Raw genomic sequence first — 20,410 nt, 5'->3', positions numbered from 1 at the left:
GTAGAAGGAACAAAATTAAGTGAATATAAAAAATATTTTATCTGAAAGTCAGATGCTGACAACATCAACTTCCTATCTGTCCGTTCGTTCGATTGTTCTTTTATCTATAAAAGCTCCATGTAACGTGTTAATCTATCAATACAATGATACAATTCCACCATTTTTCATATATGCAAAAAACACTCCATATTAAAGAATAAAAACACAACTCATGACATTAATACACAATAAAAATATAGGTTCGTTTATGCAAAGTCATTCTTTGACATTGGAACAAAAGTAACAAAAAAACATTTAAACGGAATGCACATAAAATGCATTTATTTAAACAGTGTGGCTGGACGAGAGGAATGTAAGGTAGTCAAATAAACCAAAGAAATAGAGCTCGAATTAAGGTGGGTATAAATTTCATATTAAAGATCTTGTTCTTGTTTACACGATATATGCTGTAGCTTTATTGCACAGATGGCTAATCTTGCATTTGAGCCGCGTTCTGAGAAAACTGGGCTTAATGCATATGCGTAAAGTGTCGACCCAGATTATCCTGTGCAGTCCGCAAAGGCTTATCAGGGACGACCCTTTCCGCGTTATGGTATTTTTAGTTTGAAGGAAGTCCCTTTTACCGAAAATCAAGTTTAGGCGGAAAGTGTCAAAGTATTTTGTCAAATATTCTACAGAATAACTCCCTTTGATTTGGATGTTATAGTTCTGTTTTAATAATATATGGACCTTTACATTATTATGCATACAGTATCATATTAATTTTAGATTTATATAAAATTAAAGGATTTATAAGTTTAGAAATTAGTTTATATATAATAAATGAACTAGTGACCTTACTCTTATTTACTATTTATCCAGTGCAACTGTCAACTGAAGGCTGCTTGCAGTCAACTATGGCGTTTTTAGTCAAGGTAATGTATTGATATTTGTGTCATGTTTACGTCGACATATTTTGAATGGTTTTTAAACGGAAACTGTTTAGAGAAAATCTGAGTCGGACGAAAAAAAACGAACATGACAATAAGATATAAATATTAACCATTTAACCAAACCAATAAAAATAAAGTTGTGAAGATTTTTCTATTATTCATGGCAGAACACACATATATATATATGAGAAGTATAAGTTACCAACTAATTATCGCATAAATTTAAACAGCTACAAATACAGTATTTGTACGTTCCCGTGTATGTTTTATGTTTTCTTGTAATAAAATAGTAATTAATTTAAAAGAAAATGAAATACAATCATTAAATTAAAGCGAGATTATACGATGTTGTCAGATATTTATGAATGTATATAAAATGTGTAAAAAACTTATTATATAAATATTTCAATATAAATTACAATAAAAGTTAAGTCGACAAATGCGAAAAAAGCCAGATATTTAATTCTGAAATCGAAAATGTCTGTACAGTCGAATTCGCCAATATGTATATCATACGACACACGAACACTAACTCTGATCCTAATAACAAGACGAATGCTTCGGTTATTGTAGGAAAATATGTACGAACTATCTTCGTCACAATCGGCTCGGGGCGCTAATTTGTCTTTGCTGCATTTTATGAAATTCGTCTTCAATGTGTATTTTTTCTTGCCTATTTTGTGTTATTGTAACATATTTTATCAATAAATTACACTTTAACACTTATAACAAAATCGTATAATCTCGCTTTAAAAAGAAAATGCATTCAGAAAAATTGTGTCATGTGACATTCTTTAGAACTTTATGCTTTAATGTTCAATGAACACCAAATATTTTAAATATTTTTATCTGCAAATGTTAAAAAAAAGGAAACCAATACATTAATCTCATTCTAGACCATGTACGTTCAAGTTTCATTCAAGCACAGAGTGGGATTGTACATCAATTCAGAAAACGATTGGTTTAGTATAAATACATCTATATATAAGTATAATGTATATGGGTTAATTGAAACGTGCCAGCCACTTTTTCATCAAAAACATAGTTCAGCCGGATTTGAAAGAAAGTTTTTTTGTCAATACAATGAAAAGCTGAACACTCTAGAGGCCACATTTATTGTCAAATCTTGATTAAAATGGGTCAGAATAAGAGTCCCAATGAACTCTGGACCGAACTTGAAATTTGGTACGTGTGCTTAAAAACAAAATCAGTATGTCAAATTAAAAAGAATGATTAGTCTAGAGTTTTAATTTCTCATTTTTCTTTATGGTTTATTGGCTAAATATGACCATGTTGGGTCAACAACAAGGTAATAAAACAAAATTATGGGAAAAGCTCGTGAACACTCTTGAGGCCACATGTATTGCCCAATCTTCATGAATCTTGGTCAGAACATTTGTACTAATTCAAAACCACATCGTGTGTGGTTTAAAATAGGTCGCAAGGTCAAAAAAAAGAAAAACACTCGTGGACACTGTAGAGGCATTGTTTTACCCCAACTTCAATCAATCAAGTTAGAACCTTTGTTTAAAAGAATTTCCGACCGATTTAAAAAAATGATTACATTTCAATATGTCAAATTAAAGAAAACGCTTGTGAACACTCTATAGGCCACTGTTTTAACGATTGTCCCAACGAGTTAGATATGGCTCATTGAAAGAGCATGGTCGCGGTATGAGGCGGTGCAGTTTTCTTTCTGCTGCTGTGGTTCACACTCCCACAAGATTGACCTACTTATCATACAACTTTCTCAAAACATCCACAAGTTTGTGATCTTAGGATATATGAGCAGAGTACAAAAATAATTGTGGTTTGTTCTAAAACGTGCCTGTCAGGTGTTGTAGCAATTTCCCTTTGAATCTATGAAACCTTGTGAACATTACCTCCGCAGAACAATTTATTTCCTTTGAAGTCTGAGAAGAGCGTCTTATGGCCATTTGCCCTTTTGAATATACTAAAAGTGCTTCGCCTACGAAACAAAAGCAGTATTGCATCATCAAACTGCTTAATGTACCCATCGCTCGCCTTGTTATTAACTGTATTCATACACGCCGAATGTAACAGATAAGTGTGTTTAGTTCTAGTAAAACACAACCAACTGATATTCAGCCCAGTCCGCGTATCGGCCGCTGTCATGTATTACTGAAAGCAACAGTATGTTCAAAAGTGAACATACGTTTATCACACCTTTTCCATATTCATGAAGTTGGGTCTATTCCCCGTGTATCTTGCGACGTTGATTATCGTTCTACGGATCCTCGACTGGGCATCATGGCGAGGGCAACCAGAGGAGCTTATGTCCATGCCAGTCGCACGCTTTGCATTACTGGAGCAACGAGGAGTTGAATATTCACACCTTTATGAGAAGGCAGAATTTTCCAGTAAAATCGAGGCTACAAGTAAATGTAAATGTGCTTGAGAATAACAACCATTTTTGTTAAATAAATAACGCATGCGTCGTGAGACGCTGGTAGACCTATTAGAACCCTCATGATGTTTTCTTTAATGACCTCATCGATGTGTTACAATTACGCTTACGTCCGAAGTACTTGATTAACCTTAAAGAACTCTCAGGCATTTTAAAATATAAAAGAAAGCAAAACTCTTGTGAGGCGGTGACTATTACAGTCAACCAATCCCTATTCACGCCAATAACTATTGGTCATCACCAAGTTCCAATTCGTATGGCCAATTACCTTTAGCAACGCCAACATTGTGCCACGGAATGATACCATTCTTTTTCAATAATACAAATCGAACCACATTTGTTATTTTAACTTAACCTTACTTAAACATTTGGCGTTTTATACCTCAATCGCGACCTCAGCGAATTAATGGTAATAATTATGAAGATTATAAAACAACTATTGATAGCACACTGAGAAATTTTCAATATAAATATGTCCATAGAATCATAGCTACAAATAAATACCTTTTTAAGTGCAACCTATCCAACACAAATTTATGTGATATATGCAGCGAACACATTGAAACAATAGAACACCTTTTCTGGGAGTGCAAACATATTCAAATTCTATGGAACCAGTTAACAACATTTCTAGAGAACCAACAATTAAAATTAAAACTGTCTCTCTTAAATATCAGTTTCGGTGTGAATCATTTTAAAATACCAGAAATTAATAACACTGTGAACCACATAATCATATTAATGAAATATTTTGTATTTAGCTTCAAATACAAAAAACAAATACCTACTTTCAACTGTTTTATAAACTATTTAAAATTAAAGATCCAAATTGAAAAAGAAATAGCCCTCAACAACGATAAACTTCATATTTTTGAACAAAAATGGAAACGCATAAACTTTCATAACCCAGTCCAGTTGTCATCTACCTAACTCTAGTAATAACAGCATACACCACATGCAACCAAAGCAAAAGAAAACAGTAATAACAGTATAATATGTGTTTGACATTATTACTGTTGTATTATACCACTTTTGTTCTTGCTTATGCACATATTTACAGTGTATGTTTTATATTGAATAAAAAAAATAATTATGAAGAGACACACGAAACAGGTTCGTTTCCGGGTATATTTTAGTTGCTAACAAACCACAGACACAAACATATCACAATCCAATGATTATGAAATCGGTCACATTTTGCTTAAAATCGTGGAAAATTAAAAATTTTAAAATTATATTGTTGAATGTGAAGCACCCCCAGATAATTGAGAACAACTATGGCAAGTTTCATGGCTCTGGCTCATGTGTTAATGGAGATAAAGCTCTAAGCTTATATTAAAAAGCATTGTTTCAAGATACAAAGGGTCATAACTCCGTAAATAACGGATGGTGTACAATGCCATGTGGCATGCATCATCCTCTTATTAATATATATACTCATACGAAGTTTCAATGAAATCCGCCAAAACACTTCCAAGATATGGCTCCGGACACAAAAGTACCGGACGGACAGAAATACGGACGGACGGAAAACGCCAAAACAATATCCCTCCGCCTATGGCGAGGGATAACAAAGTAAACTCGCGTTTGGCTTTCATACATATTGCGGTTATGTTGCATGGTGTGTAAATGTTATGTTCTTTATATGAAATGAGTGTACTATGTGAATTATCTAAATTCATGAAATTCCAGGACCAATCTGTAACGAAGAACTGGCGATTCTACAAAGGAATACAGGGGAAGGAACGTCTATAGAGAATTTTACTTACTATCTTTCCTTTTGCGAACAGGTAATATATTGCATTAAATTAGTTGTGCTAATTTGCATTAGAAATTAGGACACACTAAAAGAGCCTTATTTAAAATATATGTCGATAAAACGAACATAAAAATGAAATTATGGACAAATTACAAATTATTATAAATGAGTGCTTTCAAATATGGTTTGAACAGTTCTAAATGTCGATACATAAACTTTCAACCACTCTTTATTATGTATACTACTGAATCGTACGTTTTATTTATAGGTGTATGACAAAAGAGACAATATATGGTTAATAGAAATAACTGTGCAACAGAAAATGATCTCTGAACGAGTATGGAACGCATTGCGGAAAAAATTAAGCACGTTTGGAGTAAAGTTTGGTCGGTTGTATTGCGTTAATTATACGAGGTAAATATATATTGACAGACTCAAGTTTAATTAACCTAATTTTGCGGTAAATCATGCGTTTAATTAATGTTTCTTGTGCCATTATAAAGGATGTTTAAGTTAGTTAGAAGCGGTTAATTTACAATTAATAAAGCTAAAAAATATACTTACTTATATATAACTTTCATCATATTTAGAACTTTGGTCTGACATTTTGGATAATTATTAGGAATTAAGTAATATTTGTAGTATAGCAGATGTGTACCCATTTGGGTATAATTATGAACTATAAAGTTCGTCCCTCATGACTGGCCTACACATGTTGTTTTCAAAAAGCCTATGTTGATTGTGTTACCATAGTAAGGTTAAACATAATTTGGGGTTATTTTCATTAGTATGTTCACGTTCTTATTAGCTATATCCGAAACTTTAACGTTTAAGATTTTGCAAGGAGAAAGGCTGGACTTCTTCTGGACTTGTATTATCAACGCCGTCACACAATGAGAAAGAAGCAAAATTGTGTAATCCAATAACATACACTTACCCATATACAGTAGAACCCAATGCAATGTTTAAATGGCTGAAACAGGAGGTGAACCAAGGACTAACAGTCGTCCGAGACAAAGACGAGCTGAGCAGAACTGGCTTGAATTTCCAGATTTGTTCAGTTCAAAAGTACGGGTTCTGTATGTGTCCAAAGATCAAAATATGCCATTCTGTCTTTCGTCATTGGTCTTTAAGTATGCATGGCGAGTTAAAATGGGTATAGTAAACGCAGACTCAGATACAGGAAAAGATATGCTAAACATATATCAGGTGACAACATTACCGTCTTATTTGATCATACCACGTCAAGTGACTTATAAATACGGCCAGCACAGAGGTGACCAAATAACTTATGAAGGGTTCGATTTTGTCTTAAATGCAGTGTATCCAACACTGAATGAGGTGTTAAGATAAGCATGATATGTATCATGTTTGTTTTGAAGTGTGTTTCGCAAAAGGTCGTTTTTTTAAATTATCACTTCAACTCGTTTATGTTATATGCAAGTACAATTTTATTCACCTGTTTGCTTGTATGATAACTTGGTTCATACTGAAAATTAATTTCTTGAAAACGATGATACAATTTATAATTCTACCAGTGCGAACAATTATTCTTTCTCAAAATGTCTCGATTTCGGTATGACTTGTTTTATTCCTCTTATAATATTGCAATTCCCTCCAGTGTTTTGGTCGGAATTATCACCTTCAATTGTGTAGCGAACCACCTCAAGACTCGACCTCTCTCCCCGACGAATGCCGGTTTATTAGACGATACTAAGTCAGAAGTGAATGGAATGGAAACTTACAGACAGGAATCTATCGGAAGACGAGTGTCTGTGACTGGTGAAGGTGTTGAACGACTGAACAATTTAGAACATCATGTTTCCGAAGAAACTAATGTAAGGCAACGACCTACGCATTTGTCTGCAAACATGTTACTACCATTACAATCACACAGCGGATCACTGATGCTAGTTATTGATGGAGAACATATTCGGATCGAGCTTATATCGCATGATTACATTCATTCCTTCCAGTCTGGGAACATATTAAGGATGTGACATGTAAAAGTTACTGTAGAATGAAAGACACAGATGAAAACATTCCACATATACGTAAATCAACAGTAGTTAATACGTCTGGAATCCCATTTCTAGCGTAAAGAATATTAATGTCATGCGACACGCGCCCGATGGGTTTACCTTTGACTCATCATGTGTTATTTGCCTGGAGGACTTTGAACAACTCGAAATTGTACGCGGACTGCCTTGCAAACACACGTTTCGCGACGCCTGTGTGATTAATTGGCTTCTTAGTGAGACCAGTAATCGACTGTGTCCGTCATGTCGATTTCCTGCTCACGATTACAGCGGAATAAATGCTAACCTGCAACTGGATATTGATGACTTTTGCCAAATGTTTGACTGAATATAAGTTGTAGGACCAATAATTCTAAATATTGGCAAAACGAGTTGTTGAACCAAATATGCTTGGTTTTCGGGAAAAAAACTCAAAAACTGCATAGGAATAATAACATTAACACAAATTACTCAACGGAATACACTGATAGGTAACCATACGCGGTCTTCATTAACATTTATCGTAATTGTGTCCTAAATACAACTGTTCAGTTATTGTATTAATGTTGTTCGAAAGGTAATTTTAGGCAACCTAAAACTTAAGGCATCTTTGCATTGGAATAGTAGTTGAATTCTGACGTTTGGTATGTTAACTATACTCCGGTTAGCACCTTTAGATAAATATTTAGCTCTGTGTGTACATTTATATTACTATATTAAAGTGTTTAGACAAACGACACGTTGATTACATATCCAGTGCTTCTGACAGGGTGTAATTCATAGTAAACAAAATAATTTTAATTGTTCATTTTTATAACCACACACCACGTTTGTTATTTACGATATTGAAATAAAATTTAGTACGTGATTGTAATAGAATGTGCCTTTCTGCTATTACATGGTCTTACATTTCGTATGGTGGAATATATCTAAAGTGTAATGTAATTCTGAATATTGGTAGAACATTTCCACGTTATAGATTAATCAACTGTAAACAAAATCATTTCGATGGATCTTTAATATTCGTCGTTTAATAACTTCATTCAAACTGTGTATGTATAATGATAAGGATATATTGTGTTACGATATACTTATTATTCAGTGTGTTAAGTCGAATAGGTTAAAGTATATGTTAACACATAGTACGTGATAGCAACATACACTGTTCGGGTGAATTAATATTCTTAGATATTGGATATTTTGTAAAAAGCGGATGCCCATATTATCCCTTAACTAATAACATGTAAAAACATGTAATGTTTCGTAGAGACAGCTTCATTTAGCTGTTATAATCTAACATTAACATCTCGTATACATTATTGCCATGTATCAGTTGATCGCGTAACCAAAATTTACTGTATAAAGGCGATGTTTTTTCCAGGTATTATTTCCATATAACATTTTAACGTTAACACTCTGTAAACGTTTATTTTACCTGATTTCCTACTATGTTTATATTTTCTTAGATTTAATATACATATCATCTAATTTGGTGAGATATTTTGCAACGATTATTAATAAAACGTGACTAATATGTTCTTTTTCATTTTATTGTTTCGCAAAAAGTGGACCATCCACGTGTTTACAATGATTTGATAACATACATATAATGTGAGAGATATTTATGATTAAAGCAAAGAATATATTTCATACTGGGAATAAATATGATCATTTCTGCAAGTAATAATTCAATATGCTCATAATAAAATATCTAAGATCGTTGCTACCTAATATCGTTCAGATGATGCAATTCATTGTTTACCAAGCATTCATTGGAATAGACTTGACATGCAGAATAGGTGCCCTACTTATGAAGTCTTTATGAGCGTGTTCTATAAAACATGTACGTTCTTCAATGACATTATAGTACTTTCATTTTATTTCAAAGACACATGCGTAGAAAATAGAAGAAACTATGGCTGAGAATGTGATAGTCACATAAATGTACAAGGCGTTACCGACATCACGTCATGATTTGTATTGCATTTTAATGTAAATAACATTCAAAGCGCAAAAAACTCGTACTTATCTTACCACAACACTACTAGAAACTTTTGTATTTCATCATCATGAAATGAAACATATAAATAAGGGCCATCCTTTGAAAATATATTGTTTGGTATAACCCGGTTCGTTTCATTGCACGTAGGTCGGTAGGTATGTTACTTTTTATGGAACTTTGTTTACGTGCAAGTCTTTTGGTTTATACAAGAAATGACAACCACTTATCTAAATAAAAATCGCTTACATTGTTTCCGTGACTAACCAAGGATAATTTTGACTAAAAACGCGAGAGCTTATGATGCGCGTAGAGCTGTAAGTCTTCATTTCGCTCCTATGCAATAGTCGCATATGACGTACACATTCGGACCAAGCGCTTACTATCACTCGGTGTGCCCGACTGACACTAAAACATTTCCCGCTGTTATTTGAGCTACATTACATAAGCAAATTCTATAATAAACATGTATTTAAATGGTCTTTATAATAAGCCAATAATCGAGTCAGTGTCATGTTATTTACTTGTAACACTAAACACACAAATCGAACAAACGTTTAGTTAATGGATTGATTGCGACTAAAACCGCCTTTAAATTTAGAAACAATAAGAACAGTTGGTTTGCACATGGATCATTGAACCCGCTGGACATGATATATTATATATTTAGTAAATACTTGTAGATCTGTAGATATACTAATTGATGAATATTGTTACCAATAAAATGGTGTTGTTGTGTGTGTATGTTTGCGTATTGTTGTTTTTTCTGCGTAGATATTTTACCCAGCTTTTCCCCTAAATGACCTTCACATAACGACAGCAGACCCGAATGAATACACTCCATTTATTCCATTGGCTGATTTGAGAATAATCTTCTGAAACATTGGAAACATAACCCCGTCTTTGCAGTATATGATGTAACACTAATCAGTGTAGGGAAATGCGGACTACTATCTGAATGTTTATTTTGGCCTAGTTACACTTTCCAGAGACGTACATGTAGATAACAGACGTTATCTGCGTCTCTGCAATTACGCATTACCGGTAAATTACATCCCCAAGACTTTCATGGACAGTGCTGGGTCAGTAAATCGTCAGGGGAAGACGGAATGTACTATACATAAACGCCTTATGTTGATAACACAGTATTGCTTTCAAGACATGAAAGAACACGAACTTTAGGGAAAGACATTAATGAAAACCTATCGGTAAATGCCATTTGTCTTGCATTTTGAGACAAAACTGCCATAACGGTATAGTGCCCATGATAGAAAGGAAATCGTTTAATTATCTAGCCACACATGTGTGACGCACGCGGTCAGTCTGTCTGAAAACCTTTCCTGCAAGCCAGAATAGGTTACCGACATTTGCCAGTTTGCTCTAAATAACACACACGCGGTCAGTTTGTTTGAAAATCTTTCCTGCAAGCCAGAATAGGTTACCGACATTTGCCAGTTTGCTATAAATAACATTATATCGGAAAGTATTGTGGTTTGTATTGCATTTACAAGACGAAATGATATTTTTAAAGACCCGCGTCATGTGGAAATGGGACTAATGCGATTCGCTGCGAACGAAGTTCCAGTCCAACCTGCTCATCCGCGCCGTCGTGTCAGGATATGCATGCTAAGGAGGATAATCAGGAGATACCACGAAACCGGATATACCACGAAACCTCGAGTGCTGGGTTGATAGCGGAAAGCGCAGCCCCTGACAAGAATGTGCAAGTGCGCAATCTGGTCTTGAGCTACGCTTGCCGCATATGCCGTAAGACCTTTAAAGGGATGGTCAACCAAATTGCTATATATCACGAAAAGAAGAAAAGTTCTAAAATACCGTAAATAAATGCTTTATATTGAAAAATTAAAACATTTGATCTAAAACTCTCCAGTAAAAGAATCAAGAATAAAATTAAAAAAAAGAAAATCATGTATTCCACAACAGGGCTCGAACCACTAACCCCTGGCGTCTTGGAGTAAAAAGTCTCCCATTTAGACCACTCGGCCATCCATGCTCATACAATACAGGTTGTATTTTATACTTTATATAGCAATCCTCGTAGTTTTACAAAATATAACGACAACAGCAGAACTTTCCAAATTACCTGTTAGACATACTTAGTTAAATGTTATTACCGAATATACTGAAAATATGGAATTTTTCAAGTAATGTAATATACCAGTCGTGATATTTTAATCAATATAAACTAATAATTGGTAAAAAAATACGGTATTTTAGAACTTTTTTCTTGATATATAGCAATCTGGTTTACCATCCCTTTAAATGTGTGAAAGGAAAACTGCGTCTTAATCAGTTATTTTGATGACGAAAAAAAGTTCATTATAAGCCACGTAGGGATATTACTTGATCACACGTAGTAAAATTAGTATTTACGAGCACTATTACGTGGGGTAATTTCATGCTCTTGATATGCGACTTTAAAGTAACAAAGAACACCACAATGCTAAAGCCTTTGTTTTTAATTTAATTACTTAGAAAAGTAAATTGCCTACCTTTTTGTTCAAAATCAGGATATACGCCGAATATCTTTTTTAAAGATAATTATTGTTTCGTATAACAACTAACGGCTTTTCCTGAAACTAAATTAAGGCGGATGAATGCACATAATAATGTTATAACACGGGTGCTGTGAAAATAATATAACTTTTTAAGAAATAAACCAGTCTTTCCCTTCCCCCGACCTCTATTTCAAAGGTACGACGCAATATCCCCTATTACATGGAACTTGAACTAAAAACAAAAATAAGACCCCAAAAATGGTATCAGCAATTTGGCATTGTTGGTACCTGAAAGCAAGTTATATGAGGTGCGCTGTATTTAATGATAGACAATCTTGTTGCGGAACAAAATATAATTCCGATTCTAAGTCGTGCAGAGTTCAACGTAAATATCATAACAATTGCCCGTTATCAGAGTGTTTAAAACTAAAAAATGCATCATGATCGCAGATCGATTTTTTCTTTTCCGCATTTTTTTAATAACAAAACATGCTGTTGCAGCCAGGATAAAAATGACAACTATATCCTACGATTGTTTTTCATTACCATGTTTCAAATTAATAATATTCTTAAAAACGTTACATTTTTTTTAAGTTTTCGCTTTTATATTTCATATAGATAAACATGCGAATATTGTATTTTAGTGTCAACATGCAGGCCTTCCTCATCGATCATTTGATTAGTTTCTCATTAACCGAGAACACACAGCAAACCAGAGGGCAATAACATGTGGAAATTTTTAAAGTTATGTTTCTATAAACGTCCACATAAATAATGTTACCCAATAGACGACATACACAAAGTACTCCCTTACAGTAAATTACACATCTGATTTTTAATAAAGATAATTTTATGCCATTTTGTCAGAGAGATCATTGTGAACCGTATGACTTCCCCATCTTTCCGTGCTTGGCAAGTTTTCGAACCAAATGTGTACAGGACAGCTTTAAGATGCTACATAGTAGAAGACGTATATACAATTTTACATAAAAAATATCTTAAGTTTGTGCCTTGTGGTTTCAGATGATATTTAATAAATTATTTAAAGTGCATTTAAAGGCCATTGAAATAGTTGACTCATGGGGTTCGGCATAATTTGATCCAAAACGCAAATGTATTGTATGATCCCAGTGAATTTATTTCATACTAGAGGCTTGATTTGATCAAAATAAGTGCTTTTTTTTTTTCGGCGTAAGCTGTATTAAGCCAGCTTTTCACCCTGACTTGACCTTTGTAAGGGTCCAATAATACTCAAATAAAATTTCCCGCGGCTAGGTACGAATGAATACACTTCATTTATTCCATTGGCTGATTTGAGTATAACAACAGAACATTGGAAACATATCCGCGTCTTTGTAACACTGTTTTACTGCATGAAACAATTTTATCTCTAATGAAAAGGCTCAATAGATAGAACAGTTTTACAATCAATTTTCGACATAAATACAGTTTGTGCGTTCACCTTTTATTTTCAGAGAATTACCAGCGCAAAAGCGTTTATACTAAAGGTTATGTTGTCATATTTAGTACTTACTTGCATTGCATTTCAACCCGCGAGGTTTCGGGTCAATAAGCGGCTATTTGTGAAAGTCATAGTTTATATACAGTTCATCGTCGGAGTTCGCAGAAGGGGTTGCGATCATTGTGTTACACCGGTCTTACTGACAATAACGTAGTGACTGTAATGCATTGCATTCCAATCCGCAAGGTATCAAGGTCAGTTTGTCAGTTTGCGGTCAGTTGCAGAAATCTTTATATAAACGCCGTCTCGTAAACTTTGTGCACTTGAAGTATGTTTTGATCAGAAAGATACTAAATAAAGATATTCGGCGATATTATTGTGGTATGTCAATCATCGATTTTTAATATGGTTTCAACATTGGCATGATAAGGACCAATTTTGATAAAATTAATAAGAAATATTTATCCATTTAGACCAGTTTATTAAGCATGAGCACAATAATTCACTATACTATAATTATGCAATTAAATAAGATTCGAGTATTGCCGGCTGACCTATATGCACTCGTTTATTTTCATGTTTCTTGTGTTTTTCTATTCTGTAAATATAGATATCTGAGTAATAATATCACATAAAGCATAATAAGCCACGAAATCTGGCGCAACACCCCGTAATTGATTTGCTTATGATGTAGCTAAGAACTGCGCAGAAAAAAAGGCATCCGCTACTTTTTATCTCATAGAGATAACTTTTGATCGTTCATAAACATCGACCACAATCAACGCCGTATATCTTTTTTAAAGATATTTCTTGTTTAAAATAACAAAATCAAAGCTATGAGTCTGAGAGAGTTATTTCAGGTTATTTCAGGTGATAACATTGCTTGATATAGCTTTATAAGTCTATATAATTCATGTGATTCTCTGGGTTCTGGCTAGTATTGATCACAGAACGATCAGTATTATTAACCCATTTATGCCTAGTGGACTTTCCCATTCTTCTAAATTGGATCAATTTATTTCCAAAATTAGGGATGTCTAGTATATTTATTTCTATATTTAGAATAGTTCTTACATAAATTCCTTTAAGCAAACAGCGCAGACCCTGATGAGACGCCGCATCATGCGGCGTCTCATCTGGGTCTACGCTGTTTGCCACGGCATTTTTTTTCTAGACGCTAGGCATAAATGGGTTTATAAAAAAAAGAGGCACCATTGATACTTCAGGGTTTGATAAAATAAGCCAAGCGGTGTAGTGGGATTTGTAGTTTGAATAAACAGTTTACTGACGACGGAGGGGGCACGATGGATGGCCGACACAGGACGATAGCAAGTCTCAACCTGTGCTTTTACAAAGGTGAGCTTAATTTAAGAAAGACACAAACATATAAAACAGCGAACATTTTATGAATGATACAGTGTTTTATCATAAATAGTATAGAAAAATATTTTTTATAAACAGTCATATAACTGATTTAAAAGTGAGCACTATTCATTTGTAACAATAATTATGTATAGTTTAGATACACAAGATGAAATTCAATCACCAACAAATGACATGGAAAAGTTGTAACGTTACAAAAATGTTATACCATGTAAATAATAAACATTTCATTATAAACATTACTACACAATACTTAATATTACATGACTGCGATACATGAACGCTAATTACTCATAATTAGTAAAAATAATATAAACGATCAACGTATATATCTTAAAACAATGGGGCATTAAATAGCGGACACTACATTACGTTAAAGCAAAACATGATAATATGTTGATCCTTGTATACGGGATAATGAAGTTTTGCTCTTTAATCAATAATACTTGCTTATAATCTTGACCACGGTGTCCATATCTGTGTACCACAGCTATAAATACTTAATTAATTTTGAATGCAGATACGTTTACAATACGATGCTTATGAAGCCTAAACATGGCCTCTCAAAAAGTAAAACCATATCAGGTCGTTTTTATTATGTCCGAATAGAGGATCGGGTTTTCGTTTTAAGCAAATAAACTTACCTGTCCTCAACAGGAACATTTAAGCCAACCTTTTTATTGAATTATTTCTCAATTCGTATATGTTTTTTGAAAGATGGTTGAATTATATCTAAATACTTTTCGTCAGAGTTAATCGCAATCGAGCTTTATATAGTCACTATTTAATAACATATATAATATTTGTTTCATGTATCTCATTGAAAAGATAAAGCTGAAACTTATTGCACGCAAGTAATATATTTCATATATATGCTATAGATTTTAAAATATACATCTATCAAACGTTTCTATTAAAACACATAATCTTATGAGTATATATAATTGAAATAATTAGATCACGTATCCAAACTCGGAGTCTTTGTATGAAAGCTAATGAACGGAAACTCTGTATTGAAACATGTGAAATGTTTATATCACTATTCAATTTATGTCGTCATGGTATAATATTATATTTGTGTCTCGCCGTTTCAGACGATGGATATGGAGTCTTCCGATTGCCGAAGCAGTGGCTGTTTCTCTTCCGGTTTAGCCACCCTAGTGGATCTACCATTCTAGATGCGCTCTTCTGCCTGCTTTTTCGCGTCTGCGCGCGCCCGCCTGGCCTCTGTTTCCTCTGGCATGTCACTGCATCAAATAAAGTAAATGAATTTCCGTATCTTAAAGCAAAATATGAAATATGTGCATAAACTTGAATGCAGACACACTTTTTTCTTAGTTCCTCTTCAATTGAATTTCTTTATTAGAGAAACTACCTAGAGCAAAATTAAAATGGCAAGCACGTTACACCACAAAAATATTCATATTAGGATCGTTATAATTATAGGAGTAAGAAACGAAACGAAACGAATCAATTACTAGCGGCCACACGTTGAAACGGCCTCTAAATGGATATTAAGGCCATATGTCAAATTATTATTCATTATTTTGATATATTCTTTACTTGTCGAATGTAATCAACTTCATAAAAATAACTGATTCTTATAACACCCAGAATATGTTTCAATGTTTTGAACTTAAACATTATATTCTTCGAACAGTGAACCTGTTATTGTTTAAGCGATAATGTAACATAATTCATTATTCATTATACAATTTTAAGACCATCTGAATAGTCAATTTAAAAAAGGTAGGTTTATTCATATAACAAGTATGTATGCTATGAGTTCGTGTAGCGTTTTACGGCTTAATAACCGTTACTGAACATACCTTATTAATTTATTATATACCTATACATATCCGTATCAAAATATTGGGGGTGTTAAGCTAGTGGATAGGAATTCTAAATTTCACAGTACGAAATCTTTTCCCGTATTGAAAAGTTCAACAGCAGACTACTTATTATGAGAAATATATCTTACATATCCGTAACACGACATTTTTATGACCGATTGAAATATAATCTTTATTTATAAGAGTTTAATTTTTTATCGGTAAGTAGGTGAACGATTAAAGGAATATTACATGCCAATGGTGTCCCGGTGTGTTGTCTCGACCTCGTTAATTGTGAGATATTGTATTCCGTTCACCCTGCGGGCTCATGGAGTATCACATGATATAAGAAACTTGTGCGAAACAACACACCGAACCACCAGTCACTGTCAGTAATCAGTAATATTCCCAATTATTTGCTTAATCTATGCCACAACTAAAAGGTTAAAAGCAGGAGTATTGTTTCATCAAAAGTAGGAATGTCGTCAAAATACGTGCACAATAAAGATATTAAACGTTAATAACAAAATGCATATCTGTACGTCAAAAAGTGTGTTGTTGGTGTTGGTGTTGTTGTTGATATTGTTGTTGTTGTGTTTGTTTGTTTGTTGTTATAACTTAGAACCGATACAAGGCCTTTTATTTTGAAAGTAAAGATCTATGTAAAGAATATTATTGTTTAAACAGACTATAACAATACCAGTCATTTAGAGCCCAGCGGCGCGGTATTTAGCACCAAACCGGTAGGGGGCGCGTGCCAGGAAGTGTGTGGCGGTCGTAATGCGGTGAATGATCATGGCGATAAACTGGATAAAAAACACAAAGCTGAATACCACAAGCACTACCAGACCTGAAAAACAGAAATTGACTATTGCATCAATTAGCAGATAAGGAATTGTTTTCTATTTGTATTGACACTCATGTACATTGTTGTCACTTTAAACGTTCTTGCTGGTTGTTTTAAACGTGCATACATTTTGTTAAAGAAAACACTTTTCACAAACCATGGTTGTGTTAATTAATAAGTATACGGAAGTAAAAAGAAAATTATGGTAAAAGTAAAATACCAGAACCTACAAATGATTCGATAGATGATTTAGAATGAAGAGTGAACATTTCGTTAGTAAAATGTTAAGCTGGGATAATGCCCATTCACGGTATCGATCTTGCATTGCATATCTGTTAAAAAATTAATGTATAAATATGTCATATTTTATATAACGGTGTTAATAATTACTTTTATTAGCATATCAAACTTTTGGGAGATAACTCTTACGCGCTTACCGACTGGATTACTGCTGGCGACACTGAGTAGCTTCCCCTGATCAGCGAGGGTGTAGATTAGGACCATCCAAAGTGTGTTGAATACAGCCAGAATGAAGATCCACTTATTTCGCAACTCTCCCAAGTCACCTGAAACCAAAAATCACATTTATTGACTTCCAAAACGCATTTGATTACGTTTATTGGTTGCCCGAACGGATTAAAAATTTTAATCGTGGGATTACTAAATTAATGCTTTCCCATTTTAACATATTGTACGACAATGCTTTAGTACTGTGACACACTCAAGTCCATTTTATTAGTTCATTTTTACGAGAAGGTCAACCTCGTTCGCCTATGAACTTTTCAGTCTCCCTCGATGACTTAGTTAAACACGCGCACAATGGCGCTCGTCTTGTTCAGCGGACACAATCTGCTTGATATAGAATTATAATATTTAAACGATGATTCGTTAAAATGTTTTTGAATCAGTTGTTATAATTGAAAACCGATTCATACGAAGGATAACGAAATTAATCGACTGTCACTTTGATACGAAAAATGGCCAATTATGACGTTCTACATGGTGACAGTTTATAGTTTCATGAATACATATATAATTTATAATTGTCTGCTTAACATATATTTCAATAGATTAAATAACGCTCTCGGGCAGCTATAAAGTCATAATGAAGTTGAAATAACATACGTTTGAGGATGATGTTCCATTAATTGTCATGCTTTTTAACTAGTTATTGTTTGTACAGTTTTGTATTGATATATTTCGCGTGTCCACGTTTATTCATGTCATTTGAAAGTCCATGTTTAACATTTGCATCACATGTAAGAGTGATTTCGCCCGTCAGTGAAAAAAATTGCACAGAGTTATTCCCCTTAAATACTAACGTTTAAGATCTTCCTCAAGTCCAAACGCAGTGGACTGGGGCAAAAGACACAAATTTTGAAGCGTCTGCCAGAATTCTTCCTCTTCCGGCTGGTGTTCGCGCATCTTGTGCAAGACAGATTTCTTTAACCGTTGTCCTACCTCAAGAATCTTCCGTTCACCTGAAATTAAGAGTCATTGCCCATAAAAGCCAATCTTACGAAACGAATTAGAAACGACGGTCTTTTTCTAAAGATCTTCAATGTTGACGAGGGAGAAAGCTAAAATCAATAGGTCAAAATTAAGAAATATAATAAGTAAAACTGTAACGCATTAAGAGGAAAGTATAAAAATTATAAGGTAAATTGGAAAATGTTCCTAAATACCAATTTATATGTCTGACACTTCCAGTGCCCTAATTATTTTAATCGGGGACCGAATTTTTTTTACTTAAAAGTGTGCACAAACACATAGTTATAGCTCCGGTGGTGGTACAGTTCCGCACTTTGGTGTCAACCGAACATTGGTCATCAACACCAAAGTTCATCCTCCTCCTCCTCATTTTCCTCCTCCTACTCAGCATCATCATCACCATCTTCATCATCATCATCATCATCACCATCATCAGTCATCGTCATAGTATCATCATGTCTTCATGATAAACATTTTGTGATGCCATCACCATCAAACTCAGCTCATCATCCCCCCCCCTCCTCATGATTATCATCATCATCATTAAAATAACTAAAATCAGATTATCAAACTCCCAATCAGCATTTAACAGCAATAACCAGTAAAATAGATTGGATCCATGTAAACTTCACCAATATCCAATATTAGAGCTGTATTAAGGTTCATGTAGAGGCTTCATTTTGAAAAATGTGGGACCCCAAGCATTGAACTCAAATTTGACTAAAGGAAGAGTGCCACATTGAAAATGTATACATATATGCTTTAAAGGATGTTTTTCCTTCAAACTGCTAACAATTTTGTACATCAACGTATCATACCATCCACAAAATCAATCAAAAAACAAAGCGATTTTAACACTAAAATATACATTATTTTCAAAAATCTGAATCATGTTTATTCCACGTATTTCGGCGGAAAATTATATAACTAGTGAATAATATCGACATTGACGAGGGCAAGTTACGCTTAAATAGTAAAAAAAGTTTACATATCTAGAAATATCAAAACTCGAACACATGTCATTTCATCACCATGGGGGCAGCCATTTGTAAATTCATAACATAGAAAGAAACATGCTAAAAACTAACTCATCGCCTAATTGACATTCCAAACGGTTGACGATGACAAATGCATTGGATTGTAATCTTTCCGTTGATGTTTGCAAACTGCACGATCAGACCTCATAAACACTCAAAAGAATAACTATGTAAGAAGCATTTCACCAATGTTTACAATTGTTGTCGAATCACCATACTTATATTATTGCGCATAAAATAGTACGCTTACAGACTGACAGAAAGATCGATACGTTACTCCGTTAAATTCATCACGGTATACTATTCTATTGATAATATATAATAACACATCGCTTTAACAATCTAAAAGGAGAAATAATTCTTTTAAACAAAGTTTTTAATAACGAAAGTGAAAACAACGGAAGTTAGATGGATATTATGTGAGATGCACTTCGGCTCCAGAAAAACAATACAAATAAACTAAAAAAGACGTGTGGGGGACAATTTTCAGCTGGAAAATATTTGAAATAGGGTAAGTGATGATATCTCTACGTGGTCATTTCTGTTATTGAGTGCGATCTCTTGCTGATTAATGTTAATAGTTGTTTTACTAGTTGCGAACCAACTGTCAAAATATGTTTGTGTTTTCTCAGGTATGTGTATACACATACCCGGTTTTCTCACTACTGCACGTGGTTTCGACCGATTTGTTTTGCACGTTTTT

General features: G+C 33.9%; 1 protein-coding gene across 6 annotated transcripts in view; it reads right to left on the bottom strand.

The window, feature by feature from the left end:
* The window catches only part of LOC127852809 (chitin synthase chs-2-like), a 179,381-nt gene that overhangs the window by 123,833 nt on the left and 35,138 nt on the right, over positions 1-20,410 (bottom strand). The gene's annotated exons all lie outside the window — the stretch shown is intronic.

The sequence above is a fragment of the Dreissena polymorpha genome, chromosome 12, assembly GCF_020536995.1.
Source record: "Dreissena polymorpha isolate Duluth1 chromosome 12, UMN_Dpol_1.0, whole genome shotgun sequence".
Lineage (NCBI taxonomy): Eukaryota > Metazoa > Mollusca > Bivalvia > Myida > Dreissenidae > Dreissena > Dreissena polymorpha.
The sequence above is the reverse complement of the archived record's forward strand: the minus strand, read 5'-3'. Positions and strand labels throughout refer to the sequence as shown.